Consider the following 19,524-nt stretch of genomic DNA (forward strand, 5'->3'; position numbering starts at 1 on the left):
ATGGGCCCGTAAGTGGAAATGTCGCCTATCCATTCTGAAATGAAACCTTATCAGGGGCTACAAAGATGGCTGGGGACAGCCTATCTGTAAATTACTTTTCGTCCTGTGTTAACTCAACCTTAGTTCTGTCATATGGAATTCTTTCCATCCACTAGTAATAATCTAATGACTAAGTAGACACAGCACCCCAAAGGCTTTTAGCCAGGCAGGGCTGTCCCCTTAAAACATGGGTACAAATGCAAACACACTCAGGCCTGCAGGCCTGCAAAAGGTTAGGCGTGCTTTCAATGATAGAACTAAAAGTTTATTATGGGAAATAAAAGAAGCCCAGCTCCACCCATTGCATTCCTGGTGATTTTTTTCAATTGCAAACTCCAAGACCCCCGTTATTTCATTAATGCAGCCCCAAGTAGTGAGGCTTTTCTCTCACATCTTTCAGTCTCCTTTAGCAAATTATCCCATGACGGCGGATTTATTCAGTCAAAGACCTCGGACTTTGAGAGGCAACAAAAGAATCAAGAGACTTTCTGGTCCACCTGCCTGGCGAATGATGAGGCAGGGAAAAGTCCTCCCCCAGAGAAACCAATCAAACTATTGTGTGGCACAGTCAGACCTTTTCAGCTGTCAAGCCAGAGAGCAGAGAGAGAGATGAAAGAACAGGGATGAAGCTACCATTTATGGAACCATGTGGGAATGGTCTCCTAAGATTTAATAATTGGGATGGAACTCAACTTTCTACAACTAAAAAAAAAAAAAAAAAGGAGGAAGAAGAAAGGAAGAAAGAACCAAGAACAGGAAAGAGTCGAAAAAAAGGGGAGAAAAAGTGCAAGATAGAAAAAAAAAATAGCAGCCTGGGACTTTTATGTAAAAATTTCTGTACCTGAGATGAAGTCTTGTCTAATAAAAGCAAAAAAAAAAAAAAGCGGGGAAAGAGACTTCTGAAGAAAGAAGGAGAGAAGAAGGAGAAGACTAAGCAAAGTCTTTCTTATTTTTCTTCTAGGTTATGGCTGCATTGAATGTTCAGATTCTCATTTTCTCATGCAATTAATTCAAAGTAAAACAACAACAAAGCACCCTCATTACTATGGCTGTAATTTTAACATAAAATGGAAATTTAAATTAGCCTAAAATGTACATGTCCCGACACTGAAAAGAGACTCAGACAAGAAGGAACACTAGTGAGCAGTTTTCAAGAACATTTTATTTGTACTACAAATTCAACAGAAAATATTTAAATAGAAGAGAAGAAAACAACAGCAAGTATTGCTCACAGAACCTAAAAATCATGAATTCTTTTTAAACCTGAAATAAACACAATGCCAAGCAGCTACTGCAGTTCTTATGCATTCTGTTATTGCTGATGATTTAAATGGTATGCATTAACTACTAAGTCAGACCTAAGGCACAGGTATTTGTTGAAATTGGGGTGAGGGGAGGAGCTGGAATTGTCCCATGTGTTATGTTCGTGACTACATGACCTTATGGATTTGTCAAAACTCACAGATCTGCACACCACAAAGAGTGAATTTTACTGTGTGTAAATTTAAGAATAAACATAAACTAAAGCAGATGTACACAGAAAGGTTTCCATGCACACAAAGTAACAGGAGGTGTTCGCATTTGCCATCACCTTGTCTGGGCAAGCTGCCTGGGACAGAGAGCCCTCCCCAGCTGAGGTGAGGGGCAGGAGATAGAGGCCACCAGTCACTCCCCAGGGTGGGGAGATCTTTCCTCCCACAATCACCCTTTGGCATGTTGGGCTTCTACTATTTAGTGGTGGTTTCTGATTCTGACCAGTTTGGTTCTGGAAATTTGAAACACACACGCCCCTCCTTGATCACAAGTAATCCAAGGCAACCCAGAAACTTTCCACAAGCAAAACACATCAAGCTGTGTATTCTCCCGAGCTACAGAGTTGCAGCATAATGAGAGTGATATTTCCCTCCTGATTATCTGAGCACCTCGGAGCTGTTCTTTTAGAGGAGGAATGTAACAGCTAAAGGGGTGGGGGGGCGACCTTTGCCCTTTGGGTAGCCACATGGCACAAAATTACTGATTTCATTCATTAATTTCAATACCGGACTATTTGTACTCAATGAGAAATAACCCTAAATCTATCAGATTTGTTAAATCTAAACTTGTGCCAATTTCAGGACCAGTGTTCTCTGATTCCGGTTCCCACCACAATTGGCCCTCTCAGGCTAGGATCAGATGACCACGTCAGAATTTTCTATTAGCCAGTACTTTCTAATTCTTTGCTCCCCAAGTATAACCATTCATAAATACCCAACAAATGATATTGTGCAGAAAGCAGTGGGTTTGAAACATATCAATAAACTAAATCCTGCCAAATCAAATCCAGGAGAGTCTATTACTGTGAATAATAAGAGCTAACCTGTTGAAGTATCCACTGTGCCAGAGTCAGAGAGGTAAGTGTTTAACTCAAAATCACACAGCAGTTTCCCAGCAGGACTAGGGTTCAAACCTTGGCTCTTAGCTACACAACACTATTGTAAAGTACTTTGTTACAAATGCCCCCTGTCCCACTGCCTCATAGTTCTGGCAGGTCCATGTTGTACTTTGCAGGTTGATTCAGTACTGGCTGAGGCCCTCTCAGTTCAGCACAAAACATTCAATTGGGACAGGACATGGTGGGCAAGGTAGATAAACCAGATTTAATGAAGTTTAATGAAAATGTTAGAAATTAAGTGTTCTAAGAGGAGAAGGTGGCACATAGAATTTTTAGGGCAGTGAGACTATTCTATAAGATGCTGCAATGGTGAATATGTGTCATTATGCATTTGTCAAATTGCACACAGTGTACAACTGCAACCTATGTAAACTGGGGACTGTAGTTTACAGTAAAAATCAATATTGGTTCAGTAATTCTAACAAATGAATCACACGAATGCAAGATGTTAATAAAATAGGAAAACTGGGAACTGGGGGGGACATGTAGGAACTCTACTTTCTGCTTAATGTTTCTATAAACCAAAAACTGCTCTAAATTTAAAGCTTAGTAATTAAAATACAAATTAAAATTTGTTTAAAGTCAAGTGTCACTGAGTAGTTCCCAAAGGATACAAGACTACATGGGGAGAGAGACTGAGGACATACATTTAAGAAGAATTTAAACCCAAACTGATGTTAGCAAAACACTCACACTACAAAGAAACACAGGAACAAGGCAAAGAAGCCTTCTGTTTAACCACAGTATACATTACAGGATGGCACCAATAGAAGAGCAGTGTATTAGACTGGAAAGTCAGGCTGAAGTCAGATTTTGAAGATGTATAAATATTAAGTTAAAGGCTTTAATCTTTATTCTAGAGATAGATGGGAGTCACTGAAGATTCTAGAGCAAGGATGTGGCCTAAACAGAACTGTAACACTAATTGGCAGAAGCATGTCTAAAGCATGAGGAGAGACCAAAGTCAAAGTGATGTGGGCAGAAAGTCACTTTAATTGTGGAGGGAAGAGGTTGAGGGGATTTAAATACTGCAGTGTAGTAGGGTGGCTTAAAGGGACATATGGGTGACCACTATAATTACAGAAGAAAATCTCATTAGGTCTTCAAACCTAGCTGGACATGAGAAGCTTGAGAGAGGAGAGGGTAGAAGATGCTGGTTGGTGTCAAGCCTGAGTGATGCAGGAAAGGTAATATACTTAACAAAATAAAAAGCGCGAGTGGTAGCCAGCATTCAGGGGACGTGAGTTAGAGACCAGGAGACAGTTCTTAAGAGAATCAGATTAGTCAGCATCAGTCAGCTAGTTAAAAAACCGTTTAAAGCGCTTTAAAAAAAAAAAAAAAAAAAAAAAATTGAATTCTAATACAGCCCAAATAACCTACAAATGGTATTAGACCCTGAACGGAAACAGTTCACCCTGGGGGAAGGGGAGGTGTCAAGAAAAGAGATATATGTACATGCTGCTTCCCAGTGCAAGACAATGGGCACAATGTTTGGTTTTCAAGGTTCAAGAATTGAAATAAGTTTCTGTCAAATTATTTCCCTATTTTCTAATTTAAGGAGGCAATTCAAAAGAAGGATAGAGAAAATTGTTTTTGTTTTTGTTTTTTGTTTTCTATTCTACCCTCCCTTAAGATAAGCACAGTCCCATTTGGGATTTGTGCAACATCTTGAACTATTTTTCAGACATCTGAGTCCAGCAAGTCAACCTTACTTTTGCCAAACATATTCCCCTTAATTTGAAAATCTATGTGTACTTTCAAGGAAAAACAGAATCCTTTTGTTTTTGAATTCATAGCATTTAACTCATCAGCATTCCTTCGTCCTAACAGCAATAGCCAATCTTTGCAGAGCTCTTCCCATTACATGTGTTGGCCCAGTACAGACGTTGCCTCACTTAATCCTCCCAGCATAGGTCCTGTGAAGTAGGTGTGATTATTTTCTTGCTAAACAGACAAGGAAACTGAGACATTAAGAAGGTCATCGCCACACTCATAGCTAGTGCTCAGCATTGCCAAAACTCAGCCCACGCTTTCAGATCCCAAAACTTGTGTGTCCTCCAAAACGAAATCCTGTAATATGAAATCCATTTTATCTGAAAGGCCTTTCCATTCCTCTATCTGACAGGTGACAGGGAAAAAAGGGGCGAAACATCTATAGGGACAAGAAACCTAAAACACACCCACTATGGTATATATGGTGTGAACTGCCTGCCTACTTCTGAACAGAATTGGGCACATAGACTCCATAGAAAAAAGGTCAAGAAGACAAGAACCCACAGTGGAGAACAGCAATGAATTTCAGATTTTCAACAAAACTCCCACCCCTAGTCAGGAGATGAACAGAGATCACAATGAACACCTGGGTAATTGGAAAGCACACTGCTGAAACAGGAAGGTAACCAAAGGAAAAGTGAAAACTAAAAGCAAAAACATCTCCTTAGGTATTACAGAACACAATACTTTCCCTTTACAAAACTCAAAGGTTTTTAAGCAGAGAACCAAGCTTGCTTTTGAAAGAAGCAAAGTGGACCAGGGAACTTCCTCTCCATTATTAATCTAATAACTTTGGTTCACATTGCTTGCCATTAGGATAACAATTTCTGCTTTCTGTACCTTTAAGGTGTGTCCCTGTAACTATCAGGCCAGGCTGAAGAAAGATCCTGGGGATACAATCTACCTCATTTATCATAAGTTCTTCCTATGTTTTAAAGCCAGAATCATAGGTTAATAAGAGTTACAGAGTACTCTCTAAAAGAAAGAAAAAGAAAGAAAGAAAGAAAGAAAAGATAAGAAAGATTAAGAAAAAGAAGAAAGAAGAAAGAAAGGAAGAAAAAAAAGAAAAGAAAGAAAAGAATCACAGGCCAAAATGAGGCAAAACACTTCAAATTGAAGAGTGAATATTTGCAAGTGATACAGGAATTTTATAGGATAATGAGAATATGTAAAACACTGGATTTAAAACTCTTATTGTTTAGAAAACTCAGCATGTAGCTTAGAGTAATAAATCTATACCAGAAACAGATTATTAAAGCATTTTACTTATTGTCTTAGCATATTAGCAGACTTGGATATTTTAAGTTAGTAATGAGAACCTAATATGAACACACATGTATTATAGTGAAAGTCACCACATCAGATGATACTGGAAGTGTTAGAAATTTTCAGAAAACTCTCCTTTGTCATTCCATGTCATAAATAACACTAAAGCTTAAAACTGAGTTATGCACACCTGAACTATGGGCACACCATGGTTGCCACATGAAGATATCAAAGCCTTTATAATAGATAGAGGTTCTTAAATGTTGCAAAAATCAATCTAGCTTGTCTTTTTTTCTCATACAAAATCTAAAGCAGTTTTTCACTTTTTGTTATTTTAAATTTCCATCTTATGTAGCAAATGTCATCAAGGTTTTTGAACCATGCATTTTGGCTGTGAGTCTGCGTGTGCTTAAACAAACTCTATATGAATGTTATCTAGGAGCAGATACTCAGCTGAAAAAAGCAAGAAAACAGACCTGCAAGGACATGGTGGAATGTGCGTGGTTTGGCTGAGAGCTCACAATCAAGAACAAATTATACGACATAATAGCTGGAAAGTTATTAAGTCAACTTAACCAATAATTTCACCAATAACAAAACTTTTTTGTTGTGTTTGATTTTAACTGTAAAAGGGATGGGAGAGAAAGCACATACATCACATTCATTTGGTTCTTGACACTAAATTCATTTTTTGACTGTCCAGTTAAAATTGAAGCTCAGACCTTTGTAAAGAAAGCAGAGAAACCCCTGGAAGCAGAGCAATCAGTACTACCTGTCATAGCATCCAAATAATTCTATTTTCCTTTCTGTGAATACCTCAGTGCAGATATCCAGGTATTTCTGAAATGTTTATAGAAAGAAAGACAGACAGACTGACAGACAAATGAATGGATGACCAACAGTCATAGCAAGGGCAGCCACCAGCCAGCACATAATCGCACAGCCACCAACCTTTGAAACTCTGCACACCATGGCCTCTGAACCCACAGGACACAGGACCAAAGCCCACACACTGGTCTTTGCAGCCAGGACAGAATGAGGGAGAATGTGTGACCAGGCAGGGAGCTTGCAAAACAAAGAAGCTCTGCAGTTCCAGCAATCCACACCCCTTACCACAGTCCCAGGACTATAAGAGACTCTAAACTAGTTAGATGAAAACTACAGAGAACTCTGTAAAAAGAATCATTGTAATTATTAGCATTCACATAAACAAAAAGAATTTTGTTTTCCTTTCTTTTACTTTTTTTCCTTTTTAATTGTGTTTGCTCATTTTCCTGGAATCTTCCTGCCAGTTGAAATCAGCAATTTAAAAATACCATTTCCATTTTTCTTTTATTTGGTTGGATCTCTGTTGTCCAGTATTGAAAAGTCATCAATCCCTTAGAAGAAACAGGAACACTGAAAAAACAGTCAGGACTTGCAGGATTTCTAGGACAGCTATCATTCAGGCATGTGCCCTGCGAACTTGACTAATGAGCGTTTGCCCCCAAATGGGACAGGATTTATGGAGGAGATGCAGGCTTCAAGGACACAGACTGGCCAGAGTGGAAGGCCAGTAAAATGTGGTTTAGGAAACAGATCTGTGATTATTCCAAACTATAGGACAGGTTTTTGTAAGTCATGACTGCTCCTTCCCTGACTAGTTTTCTCTGGAACTTTCCTGCCCTCCATGGGGCTGCTCTGGTTAATTCTGTTGCCAATCACCCTCAATAGGGTCATGAGGAGAACCTGTGGTCAAAATATGTCTCAAGATAAACAGGGCAGCAGTAAAATACTTCCTGAGCATGTGTCTTGTGTGCGAGTGGCAGAAGCAGAGCATCTTCCTAAGAAGGGATCACGGTGAAGACTGCTAGCATTCATAAGCAGGATAGTGGCTTCTGCAGGTTCCACACAGTGCAATAGCATCTTCCATCAACCGCTCTGGTTCTTGCCTGTCCTCATACACATGTGCTCACACATACCACACACCCATGCTCCACCATAGCCTCACCCACCCGGACTCTTTCTTCCTCACCCACAGCCACACATGCTTACCCACACCTACACAAACTATAAAGACAACGGAAAGTTGATGTTTCATGAAGCCTGATGTGCAGAAAGGTCTTAGCCTACAAAACTGTTATTAAATTATCTGATAACCAATACTGTGTGTATTGATTCTATTTCTGAAATAATAAATTGGCTAATTTTTAAAAATTGCAGAAAATGAAACAGGATTGCATAGTTTTTAAGGGGAAATATGCTTCCATAACCACATTGGAAAAATAATGCAAATATTCCTGGCTCAATTAAAACAAGCTTCAATCCTAAATAAATACACAATAAAGGAGACATATAGACATATGTTCGCATATGCATATGTAAATTCATTATGGTAACCCAGCATAAATAAATCTGCCGAAGGATCAATGCAAAACTGGACTTATTAGCTAGTAGGTTTGCCAGTCAGCTCCCTCCCTTCCCTGGCCACAGCCAGAGGCACCTACTCTTAAAACCAGGTGAAGGAAGGAGACCAGAAGCCAGCAGTCAGGATCCTTAGGAATACCTATCCTTGGAGGTGAAGGTTTGGGCTACAGTTACATTCCAGAGCAGATTCTGACTCTCCAATTTGTGCATTAAAAAAAAAAAAAAAAAAAAAAAAAGTAAATCAACCTAATAAAATCTTTCTTGGAATAAATAAAATTATAAGCCCACAGGCAAGGAGGGAGCAGGTTGGCTCATGCAAATCAGTGAGCCCAGATACACAGTATCCAGGAACTTGGAGAGTGGGCCAGCTTATTCAACCTAAGGGGCACGTGGAGAAGTGCAGTGAAATTCAGAGAGGTCAGGAATGGCTGTGAATCCACAAAAAGCAAAGCCTTAATGGCCTACAAGGGTGGAAAAACCTGCAAAGGAAGCAAAGGTTACCACTAACCTATTCAGTCTGTTCTTACCACAGGGGTTTCTGGAATTTATTTTCCATACTCCATGCTTCAACTGAAATGCCTCTCAACACTTTGCTTAAATTTTAGAAATACAGCGTATAGAAACGGTAACTGTTATCTCTGAAAACAATTAAGTTAATTAAATTTGTATAATCCAACAATGAAACCCACCTCAAGATACTAATGCTACCTTGAGATTCAACTGTTGAATTTTAAAATCCTTTAGTACAGACTACTTAAAATGTGTTAAGGGGAGACCCCTGTCGCTAATTTTGACAAGACAACTTTTGTGTCTTTTATAAAAACTAATTATTCCACTCATATAGACTTTCCATGTAAAATGCAAAGCATTTTGAACTCTTGCCAGACTAATCAAGATGACTTCCAAAATGCCAAAACAGGAACTTCCTATAATAAATAACCTATCACATTTACATCTCAAATTAGAAAATTGGAAGAAAACGGGTAGGTTGGATGCCAAAATAGAGATTACTAAAGCCTGTCCATTCCACACCCTGCCACCCCATTTGCTTTCCTTAGCCTCTCATAGAACAAACACCGGTCCAGGTGCAAATGCTCAATTCCCAAGGAATGCAGAGAACATAAAATGACTGCAGGCTTGGCTGCTGGTAATCCCTGTGGCTGCTCACCATTGGAAGTGGTGCTGGAGGCCACGGCTTTCTCGCTGACATCTGTTCGAGTGGAGCATCTTCACGATGGAATTCTCAACTTTCTTCTTCTCGTGTTCGTGGAGCTGTGGGACTGGGCCTCCATGATGTCTTCTCATTACTTCAGCTCTCTTCTAGAAGGAACGCCTACAAAAAGTCACAGTGCCATCAGTAATGATAGAAAAGGAAGACCTCACTCAGAAGTGCCCCATCACCTGTCACCTGAGCAGAGCCTAAAGCTTTAGCAAAAATTCAACATCTGAACAGCATTTCTCCACAGTTTGCAGTGCCCATCATGCTTCCAAGTCCTCACAAGCCAGTCAAATGCCATCCAACACATGCAAAAGGAGAACAGCAGGAAACAGCCACAAAGTGGAAAGTTTTCCCATGATCTAAACAACTCAATCTCCACATGTGTCTACAGTATGAAACCCAAGTGCCACACTCCTCTTTGAAGCCATGTCTACAAATTTCTCTACAGGTAGTCAACTTACTGGGAAAGGCTATTAGGACAACTTCAAAAGCAGGGCAGATTTTTTTAAATTATAAATTATAATGGCCAAAGAGGTGTCCACCCGGCCCAGGGGTGCACACCTATAATCTCAACGGCTCAGGAGGCTGAGACAGGAGATCTCAAGTTCAAAGCCAGTTACAGCAAAGCGAGGTGCCAAGCAATTCAGTGAGACCCTGCCTCTAAATAAAATACGAAATAGGACTGGGAATGTGGTTCAGTGATCCAGTGCCCCTGAGTTCAATCACCATACCATTAAAAAAAAAAAAAAAAAAAAAAAAAAAAAAGTGTCCAACTCAAAGTTCTGAATCAGAGGAGAATTTAGCCAGACAGTAATTTTTCCTTCATTTATGAAGATATCTGAACTGCAGTAAATTTCTTAATTCAAAATCGTTCACGGTAAACCATATTCTTTAAACCTTCTTAAAACATGAGTTTCAATTCATTTGATGTTTAAGCAAAGGTAAAGAACAGCATGCTCTCAATTCCACAAGGAAAAGTCAAAAGATCACTGAAAGCAAAGACTGGGATCACTTAGGAATATGAAACTAAACTAAAGGCAAGTTCAGTTGTCTGTCTTTCACTAGCTTCATTCATGTGGTAATTGCTCTAACTCCTCATTCATCAATTTTCACTCTATTTAGTTCATGTTCTCTTTTTACAGTAATGTTCTACACCTACAAAGAATACAAGATGAAAAGTCCCCTCTCTGGCATGTTTTCATGTTTTCTTCAAGCTATCTAGATGCAACACCCATGGTAGGCATTTCGTCCGTCTAGTCATCTGCTTATTTTTCCACATTTAGCAGACACCACAGTGTTCAATCAAAACAGTGATTTACTGAAATAAAATAAGCAACTGCTTAACTGGCTCAAAAAGTTAAAATGCCAGATGAAATATGTTTAGGTCATTTTTAACTCATATAGGCAAGGAAACTGCAAATTCTTTTGCATACAATAAATTCCCCTTGACCTAGATTTCAAGTAACCAGAAGGCTTAAGAACCAGAAGCCACATGGTACTGTGAGCACTGGCTCCTCCACTAACTTCCATTTCTTTTTTGAGATTATCCAGTGTCCTTTCATTGGAAAACACACAAGTTATTTAAGAACAGCTTTTGTAGAATAAAAGAAAAAAGAAGCACTAAGTTAAATTTGCATATCAATTGTAAGATCCACTCCAAATTCAGAAACAGCCTTCAAAGAGCATTGACAAAGGGTAGAACAGTGAAGGGGCTGCAGGCGTCCCTCAGCAGGGCTGCCACCAGGTCCAAGTCCAAAGGCCAGGGCCACCAAAATGGTGCCCCTGGAGCTGTCCAGCACTCAACCTCCAGCAATCTGTTGCTAAGCCCTCAGTTGTCTCATCTGTCAAATGACAGAATCAGACAGTAGCTTTAGATCCTTCCCGCCCCCACCTCCTCCTTTGGGGTAGGAGAGAAGCACATCCTCTTAAGAACATGCTAAAAGTTAAGGATCTTCTTCCCAGAAATACCCTGAAATGCCAAAGTGTACATTTCATTTCCAAGGGATCACAGACCCTCTAAAACTTTTCCATGAGTCCTGATAAAGAATCCTTAAAGAGAAATCTGAGATGGTCCCTTCTAGCTCTAACAATCTCAGAATGTGCAATTAACTGGTTTTTAAATGTGTCCCCCAAAACTGATTTAAATATCATCTTCAAAATATGTCACAAGAGGCTGGTTTGATGGTGCATTCCTGCAATCCTGTGATTCAGGAGGCTGAGGCAGGAGGATCATAAATTCAAAATCAGCCTAGGCAACTTAAGGAGAACCTGTCTCAAAATTTATAAGTAGGGGGCAGAACTGAAGATGTAGTTCAGTGGTAAAGCATCCCTGAGTTCATCTTCAGAAAAATAATAAATAATAATCTTATAAAGAAAATTAAAGTATGTCACAAGTACAACTCAACCTGGACCCACGTCACTGTTTCCTAGAGTGATACTGGAAACCATTTGTAACATTGTTGCTACAGTGCTTGCTAGGTATTCTGATTCCAGGTCCAATTCTAAGGCAATGCATCTGTCTTGGAGGGTGGCACCTGGAACTTGTATTTTAAACAAGTACTAATTGTCAGGCTCACTAAAGCTTTCAAACAGTTGTTCCACAAGTTTATTTTTGCTCTCTGCTTTAGATTTGTAAAAGAGAACCTAATGGAATCCTTCAAAGAGTAGACAAACTCATGAACAAGGATGCACTCCAGAATACTGAATTCACACCTTACACAACTTATCTCAGCATCCATCACAATGATAAACTTTCACCTAGAAAAGTCTTTGCAGTATGTCCATCACCCCCTCCAGGTTCTAAGCCCCATGAGGACAAGGCTTCTATCTTCCCAGCACCTAGTACAGGAAAGATTGTTTAATGAGTAAGTAAATTACCACATTGATGACCCTGTGACTTCAATGAAGTCTGCAGTATCTTGATTTTAGTCACACTGAATTAGTTACATACATTTATTCTATATATGGTGCTTCTTTTAAAACTGGCAAATGTAAAAACAAAAATTTTAACAGGAATACTTTATCCAAGTATTCTATTCTTAACCACTGAGAAACAGGCACTTAACTATACTCTAATTATTTCCTCCAAAACCCATATATGGTTTTATTGGTTGAATTTGAATACAGTCTACTGTTAAAACTGCACACAGAAACATGCAAGAGGCCCCGAAAACCCTATTAAGAGATGGAATTTCTAGAACTAAGTCTTCTCCTTGGTATAGGAAGCTAATTAACAGTAGGAAGACAAGTCACCAAAGTCCTTGACAAACTTGGTTTTTGTGGAGTTGCTGGCTTTCCCCCAAGGCAAAGGACTTCATTTTAACAAAGCAATAAACCCCTCCCAATACTCATCACCAGAGAGAGGCTCATGTGAGAAGAGGTAAAGCTCCAGGCGCTGCCTGAAATCGCACTAATTAATGGTCTAAAGAATACTAATTCCTACCCCTGTTTGAAATGGATTTTTTTTTTTAAATGGGTCCTTGGTCACTCAAGAGTCTACCCCCTTCTTCTATTTTGACACTTATTTTTGGATCTCATTAGTTAGTAACTAATTATTTAAAAGTGTGGTTGATGCTTGAAATGGGGCTATAAAAATGGCAACTTGCCAAAGCAGACATCTGCTTCTTGTATATCCCTATAAATTATACAGCTTATTTTACTGAGAAAAACACAATTTTGTTTCTGTCTCTTATCAAGAGAAAGTTTTCACGTTTTGGTAACCCACCTTTAATCAAACTGTGGAGGAAACTCAATGAGCTGAAAAAGATGGCTGCTTCTAGCTGAGGTGGTAGCTTTTCATAGGACAGTGAGGGCTTTGGAAACTCAGTCCTGAGTTGATTCATTAAAGCATTAGGTATAGAAGTGACCAGTAAAATGTTCTGATGGAATCCTACCCATAATGGGCTCCACAGCTCTACTCTTAAAACCTAGTATCTTAAATAATAACGTTTAACTTATTTAGAACATTAGTATCAAGAAAAAAAAAAAATAAGTTGTGCCTCACTTCAAAGACTTTTCTCTGAAGGAAACATGCCACTGTTTTTCAGATGTGGATGAAAGGAGACATTTTCCCGCCTGATACAGTTTCCCTGCTACTCCAAGCAGTTTCCCTTCAGTCCTTTTCACCACTGAAATGTTACATGCAAGATTTGCTGCATGCCCCTTGACTTTCGTGCCTAAGGGCGGGTGGGGGAGTTTGTAGCTGATGTTTGAGTTCAGCAGCTTGAGTACATAAAAATATTTAAAAAAAAAAAATACACAAACCTGCAACCAACAAAAACTGTTCTCCTAGTATATGACTCCTAAAATTCTAAGTTTCATAGGTTAAAAAAAAAAAAAAAAAAAAACACCGAGGATGCACATACCCTCCTGAAAACAAACAATCCAGACTTTTCCCATTTAACTATCACTGAACCTTTTGTAATTCCTGAAGCCAAAACCAAGGGCGCAATTCATTCCAGATTCTATTTTAAGTCTAATCCCTCTTCTACTAACAACCTGCCTGCAGGTGGGTCCTTTCTTTCTAAAAGATAAATCTAAACCTACAACCTCCAAAGCACATAGGCTTCCTGCAGCCACAGACCAAGTGATGCAGTAACGCAGGTTTCCAATTGAAAGTAAGCAGTGCGGGGTAGGAGGACAATATTCCTAAGTTCAAGAATTCTTCAGGAGGACCCATATTTTAAACCACACTTTACACCAAACACCTCAAGAAGTCTGCTTTAGAGTCGCCACTTAGTAATGCATGGTGGAAGGGAGGGATGGTTTCAAACCGAAACTTTCTTCTTTACAATGACGAGTCCCCATTTATTATGCTAATTATTCTGATCGGGCTGTGTGTTGGGGTCTATTTTGTTTGAAAGCTCTTTCACTTCCTGTCCGGTCACCTCAGACAGTTGCAATGCACGTTTTTCACACCTTAACCACTTTTCCCCGCGCCTGCGTCTTAATTCCTCGCCGGCTGTCCCTCTCCGCCGCTGCAGCGGCGCGGCCAATTCATTAGCGAGCGGCCGGGTCCGCGCAGCGCCGTCTGAGCGCGGTGTCGCCGCATCCATCATCATTACATCAGCGCGGGGAAGTCCACGCCGAGTGCTCCCGGCCCCTGGCGCGCCCCGGTCAGTGCGCCGGCAAACAGAGTATGGTGCATTTCTCAGAAATAGCTCTGGGTATCTGGGAGCAGAGGAGGTGCTCCCAGGCCCCGCTTTGATCCACATTCCTGAAGCGGCCTTTCGGGAGACAATGCATGTCCGGCAGCCAGGCCGCGGGAAAGGGAAAAACACTGGCGGGTGGGGACAGGGCGGGGTGGGGGGAGGAAGGCGGGCAAGGAGACGGTGGGGGGGGGCGGTGTCTAGCGCCAGCAGAGCCCGGCAGTCCCTCTGTAGTGCACAGAAGCAGCCCTTATCAATTTGGATCACATTAGTTACCCTGCTCCTTGGGAATATCCCTGGGCATCTGCAAACTCTCTACAGTTGACCCAGCAAACAGTCGTAAGGGAGGGTCCTGGTTACATTCATACAGTCGTTTTAACTAGCTGAATTTAGGAAGGTGTAACCCTGCAGGTACTTTGCAGTGCAGATGTGTGTGTGTGTGTGTGTGTGTGTGTGTGTGTGTGTGTGGAGAGAGAGAGAGAGAGAGAGAGAAACTACAATAAAACACTGGGGAACACTTGAAACTCTTCAGGAAACCATGGATGTGTGCTTCACTCACAAGAATTCTAATTCACTATTAACCTGGCCCCCATAATACTTTTTCTTCATTAATTGACACAAATAGATGTAGGTGCTGAATGGTTAAGGCAGACACATGGCCTCATTGTCTCTCAGGGAAGCCCTCCTTGAAGTTTCAAATCAACCTTCACCACCACAGAGGCTTTAGGTATAGTAGTCAAGAGCATGAAAAATCCTAATTCTGGAAATGTGTGCAAAAATCAGCCTTTTCCCCCTAGAAGGTCTACAGTGAAGCCTCCAACCCAGCAAGCAGGATTCCTCTATTGTTTAAACACAATATTTTTTAAAGAAAGCATCAGTGGTAAAGCCATCGTTGAAAGTGATGTTTGAACTGAATGAGGCGACTTTCTAAACTAAAATGAAATGGAGCTGCAGTTATAAACTGCTAAAGCATCTTTCCTGAACAAAGTACATCATTTATTTCCCTAATGCAGTGGGTTTTATTTTTAAGTTGCCTGAACTTGGCTTTGTTCCCCACCCCCCCATTCATTTAAAGATTCAAAACAACCAAGTTAAATGCCTAATGATAATCTGATCAGTTTCTGATAGGTCAGAACAGCTACTGGCTATGAAAAATCACAAACAGAAAACATTTCAGTAGGCAAAGCAATGCTATTAACAGCACCATGATGAGGCCTAAAGTGAGAAATGCTTGTGTATAGGTGAGGGAACCACTGCTCCAGGGGAATAAGGTTTTCCTTCAGAGAAATCACGTTCATTTACATCTTTCTGTATATTGGTAAGCTGAATGACCTCCCTACTTTGGTAAAATTCCAGAAGAAATCAGTCAGGGTAGAGATTTCTGAGGCAGCGTCCCCTATGTCACTTCTTTCACAGAGAGTGACACTTCTCTCACACTTTATAACTAATAGATCAGCTGCTACTTCAGGATGCTGCTCTTGGAGCAACATTTAGGAAAATTTTCTATTAAATATTTATACCTTCCTATAGCTATTATACAACTCACATCCTAAAGAAAATAAGTCATTTAGGAAGATAATTTTTACAGAAAAGAGAAACACAAGCTAACACTGACTTTAACTTTTTCCTCAATTTTGGAAGTGAGAAACAGTCTTCAGGTTCAGTGAGCAAAACGTAGGAAATTTAAAACAGCTCAGTGCCTCTCATGTAATCATGCATTGAAGAAAACCTCTTCTAAGTTTGTAATGTGGTTGACCATTCCTTGTGCTCAAAATATCTTTCTGAACTTAAAATCAATTAGGTATGCATAACCTTTGTGACACACCAACAGTTCCCAGGATTTCTAAGGCTTCCTCTCTCTTCCTGTCTGCACTGCCTTCCTTTTTCTGCAGGAAAAGAGGCCCAACTTCATAAGTTCTTAATGAAATCTTCATGAATTTTTAACTATAGTATTTTTTAATGTACAATTTTTTCTCCTCTATATAGGATTGTTTTTCCCCATGGTCAGGAAAGCTCAAAACCTTAACTGCAAATAAGAGCTTGCTATCTGTCCAAGTGGTCATTAGTAGCACAGAGGGTTCCCCAAATATGCTACCTCTTGTTTTCAATCTTTCTTTCCTGCATTTCTGATGCTTCTGATCACAGACAAGCAGTATTCATGACAGATATCCCAAAATGGAATTACTCAAAAGGGATATAACTGCCTGGCTATGGATTAAGGGAATTTGGTTTTTGGAAATTAACTACATTTGAACTTTTAAGAAATCTGTGTTAATTTCAACCACTGAAAAGCCCATTCAATATCAAAGTAATCAATGATATTTCAGTTAAAATAATTGATGGCATATTTGTGGGTCAGTTTTACTCTTTGACCTGTGTATTTAAAAGAAAAGATCATGAGCTACTCTTTTTCAGATGCCAGAAGTACTTATAACAAACATTCCAGGAGAGCATAAGATCTCTATTTAATATGTTACCATTCCTGAGTTCTGCAAAACTATAAAACATCAGTCCCCTGTGCTTTGGCTGCACTTTGCAGGAAGCAGCCTACATAGCAGGTGCCATTAAAGAATGAGCATTAATGTGGCACAAACTGGTATCCTCACTTTCTGCAGGTTGCTGTATACAGACAATCTTCAGAAACTGAGATCTGTAGTCAGTTATCAGCTATAGATTAGTTAAGCTCATGAAAACTGCATTCTCCATAAACCCACATATATCACAAAAGCATCATGACTGATCGAATGGGTCCCTTCTCTGGCTTCACTGAGATTTAAAGGAATTAAAAGTTTCCACATATTTTGAAAAGAAAATGCAATGTTTAATTATTCATATAGAACTTATCTAACTTTGAATTCCCAGAATCATGTATGTCTTTACAATAACGTTTAAGGGGGTAGACTGCATGTTCTATGAATAGTAACTGATCTTTAAACCTTCATAAATATTAGACCAAAATCTTCTGGGTTTTAAAATCACCTACAGATAATTCAAGGAAACTTAACATAGTTTTTGTGAAGGACTATTCACCACACCTTATTCTCCTAATTTTTAAATGTTTGATTCTTCCATCTTGACCATAATTTTCAAAGCCACCTTTTCAAATTTAGGAGTTATTTTTTAATTAAGGCTTATTTTGTAAAAACTATCTACGGTTCACTTATCCTGTAAACTTTGCTTATTCACACACAGCATTCTCCAGCTGTCTTATTTCTGACCCTTTGCAGGCACAGAACTGCTAATCTAACCCACACCAAAGTACACACCCTCCAATGAGACTCTCTGGTATGGAATTTCATTTTAACATCCACAGTTCAAACAACAGACATTGTCCTCAAGTGGTGTGGCCTGGTCCACACATCTGGTCATTCTATTCCAGGTTTCCATAGATGTGAGTCATTAAGGCTTCATTCTTAAGCTCCTGGATGAGATTTCTCTACACACTGATAACTTTCTTCAGAATGAATTATTCTTTTTAAATATATCACAAAATGAAATCAATAACAGGGCTTAACTGCCTCATTCCTTCATTACTGCAATTTGAAACTTATCTTTCATCTAAATGGTGAGTTTTCAGTCTCTTTTTGTAAAAATCGATAGTTTGTAATGTAAAGCACTCTGGAGTCTTGTTAGGCATTTTATGTAATCTTCAAAAAGAAAAAAAAAAACAAAAAAGTCCAAGCAGCAAAACCTAAAAATTTCCACCTGGAAATAAGCAAACATAAATGTCATGCAGCATTCTGAAGTTATTTCAATAGGCACTTTTTGAAAATCACACTTATCTCCCAATATTGAATTAATTTAATTCTGTGGTATAAAAATTCCACAAGTACACAATCAAATGCTTGTGCGTTACTCCTGTGCCACCCCCTCCCCAAACACACACACACACACACACACACACACACACACACACACACTCATGACCCCCTTTCCTCCAAAAAGAAGTAAAGAAAAGAAAAGCCCCTCTAGCTGTTTCAGGCCAGCAATCAATCCAATTTACTGCAGGTACGATTTATATGTACAGTGCATGCCACAACAAAACCACAGTGTGATGCCAACATGGCCCTTAAGAAAGTTTTCCCCTAAATCTCTGGAAAGGAGCTTTAAAAGAAAGCAAGGATTACAGTCAGCTAGAAGGTAGGGAGGGGACTTACCTCAAACCCAGCCAAGCGGAAATCAGAGCAGTAATTCTACAAGTCGACAGAGTACACTTTCAAAGCTATAATGGTGTGAAGAAGTGCTGGGCAGCATGGCCTGAAGGTAGCACTAATACACTGATGACTAATGGCTGGGCCGGGGCAGACAATGAATTTGGGGCTTGAAAACTAACAGAAACCATGCAGTACTTTGACAAATGGGCTTTCAAGATTTCATTCATTGAATAACCTTTAAGCACAAAATTGGCTCGGGTTCTCTTGGGAATGATATGACATGTTGCTGGACAATGATGTAAGTATTTTCTTTTTTAATTATGACTCTTACGCAAAACACAAGAGCACCATATACGAGGATACAGCTATAGATACCACAGATGCAGACGTGGAACTCAACACAATATTGCCTTTCAGGAGGGGGCTGAAATGTTCCAGTGCCACCTTATTAACTATGTAATGGCTTTTTCATTCAGCTTCTTTAGAAAGCCATAGATTTTCTGAGACATTTTGTCGGGTTGAAATATACACACCCAGAACAAAAAACACTTTCACATTAAGCGCACACATACACATACACACACACACATACACACACACACACACACACACACACACACAGAGACAGGTAATGAGTAGCTAACAAATTTGGCACTAAAATATAGCACATTTAGAATTATAAATGGAAAAAGTCTAATTTTCAGGGGCCAGGCAAAGGAAAAGTGTCATAAAACAACGGAGACACCAGTGTAAAGTTTGCAATCAAATGCACTTACAAACACACTTAACATCCAAGTTCTTCCCAACAGTTCTCCTCCCTCTTCCCAGCTTAATTAGCCTTTTGATTTAAAAATAATAATTTGGGCCATTCTGAAAGAGAGAACGAAATATCAAAAGTGTCTCTAAATTAACAAGTACCACTTATTCCAGACAGCATTGCCTTTAGCAGGTTCTAAAAACTTAAGAAAAGGATCTTAAAACAGGAAGCTTAGTGAGCTCATAAAACTGTTGTTGGAGCCAGGAACACATAGCATATTTAATCTGCAAACTGTGAGAGTCCACAGTGATTTCAACAAGATCTGAGGCATG

At 39.5% G+C, this 19,524-nt stretch overlaps 1 protein-coding gene across 3 annotated transcripts in view; it reads right to left on the reverse strand.

The window, feature by feature from the left end:
• Gli3 (GLI family zinc finger 3) overlaps positions 1-19,524 on the reverse strand; it is a 273,034-nt gene that overhangs the window by 248,975 nt on the left and 4,535 nt on the right. For all 3 annotated transcript variants that reach the window (XM_047562531.1, XM_047562532.1, XM_047562530.1), the window contains exon 2: positions 9,084-9,248. The gene's annotated coding sequence lies outside the window, so the exon portion shown is untranslated. The remainder of the gene's footprint in view (positions 1-9,083; positions 9,249-19,524) is intronic.

Source organism: Sciurus carolinensis, chromosome 8 (genome assembly GCF_902686445.1).
Source record: "Sciurus carolinensis chromosome 8, mSciCar1.2, whole genome shotgun sequence".
Lineage (NCBI taxonomy): Eukaryota > Metazoa > Chordata > Mammalia > Rodentia > Sciuridae > Sciurus > Sciurus carolinensis.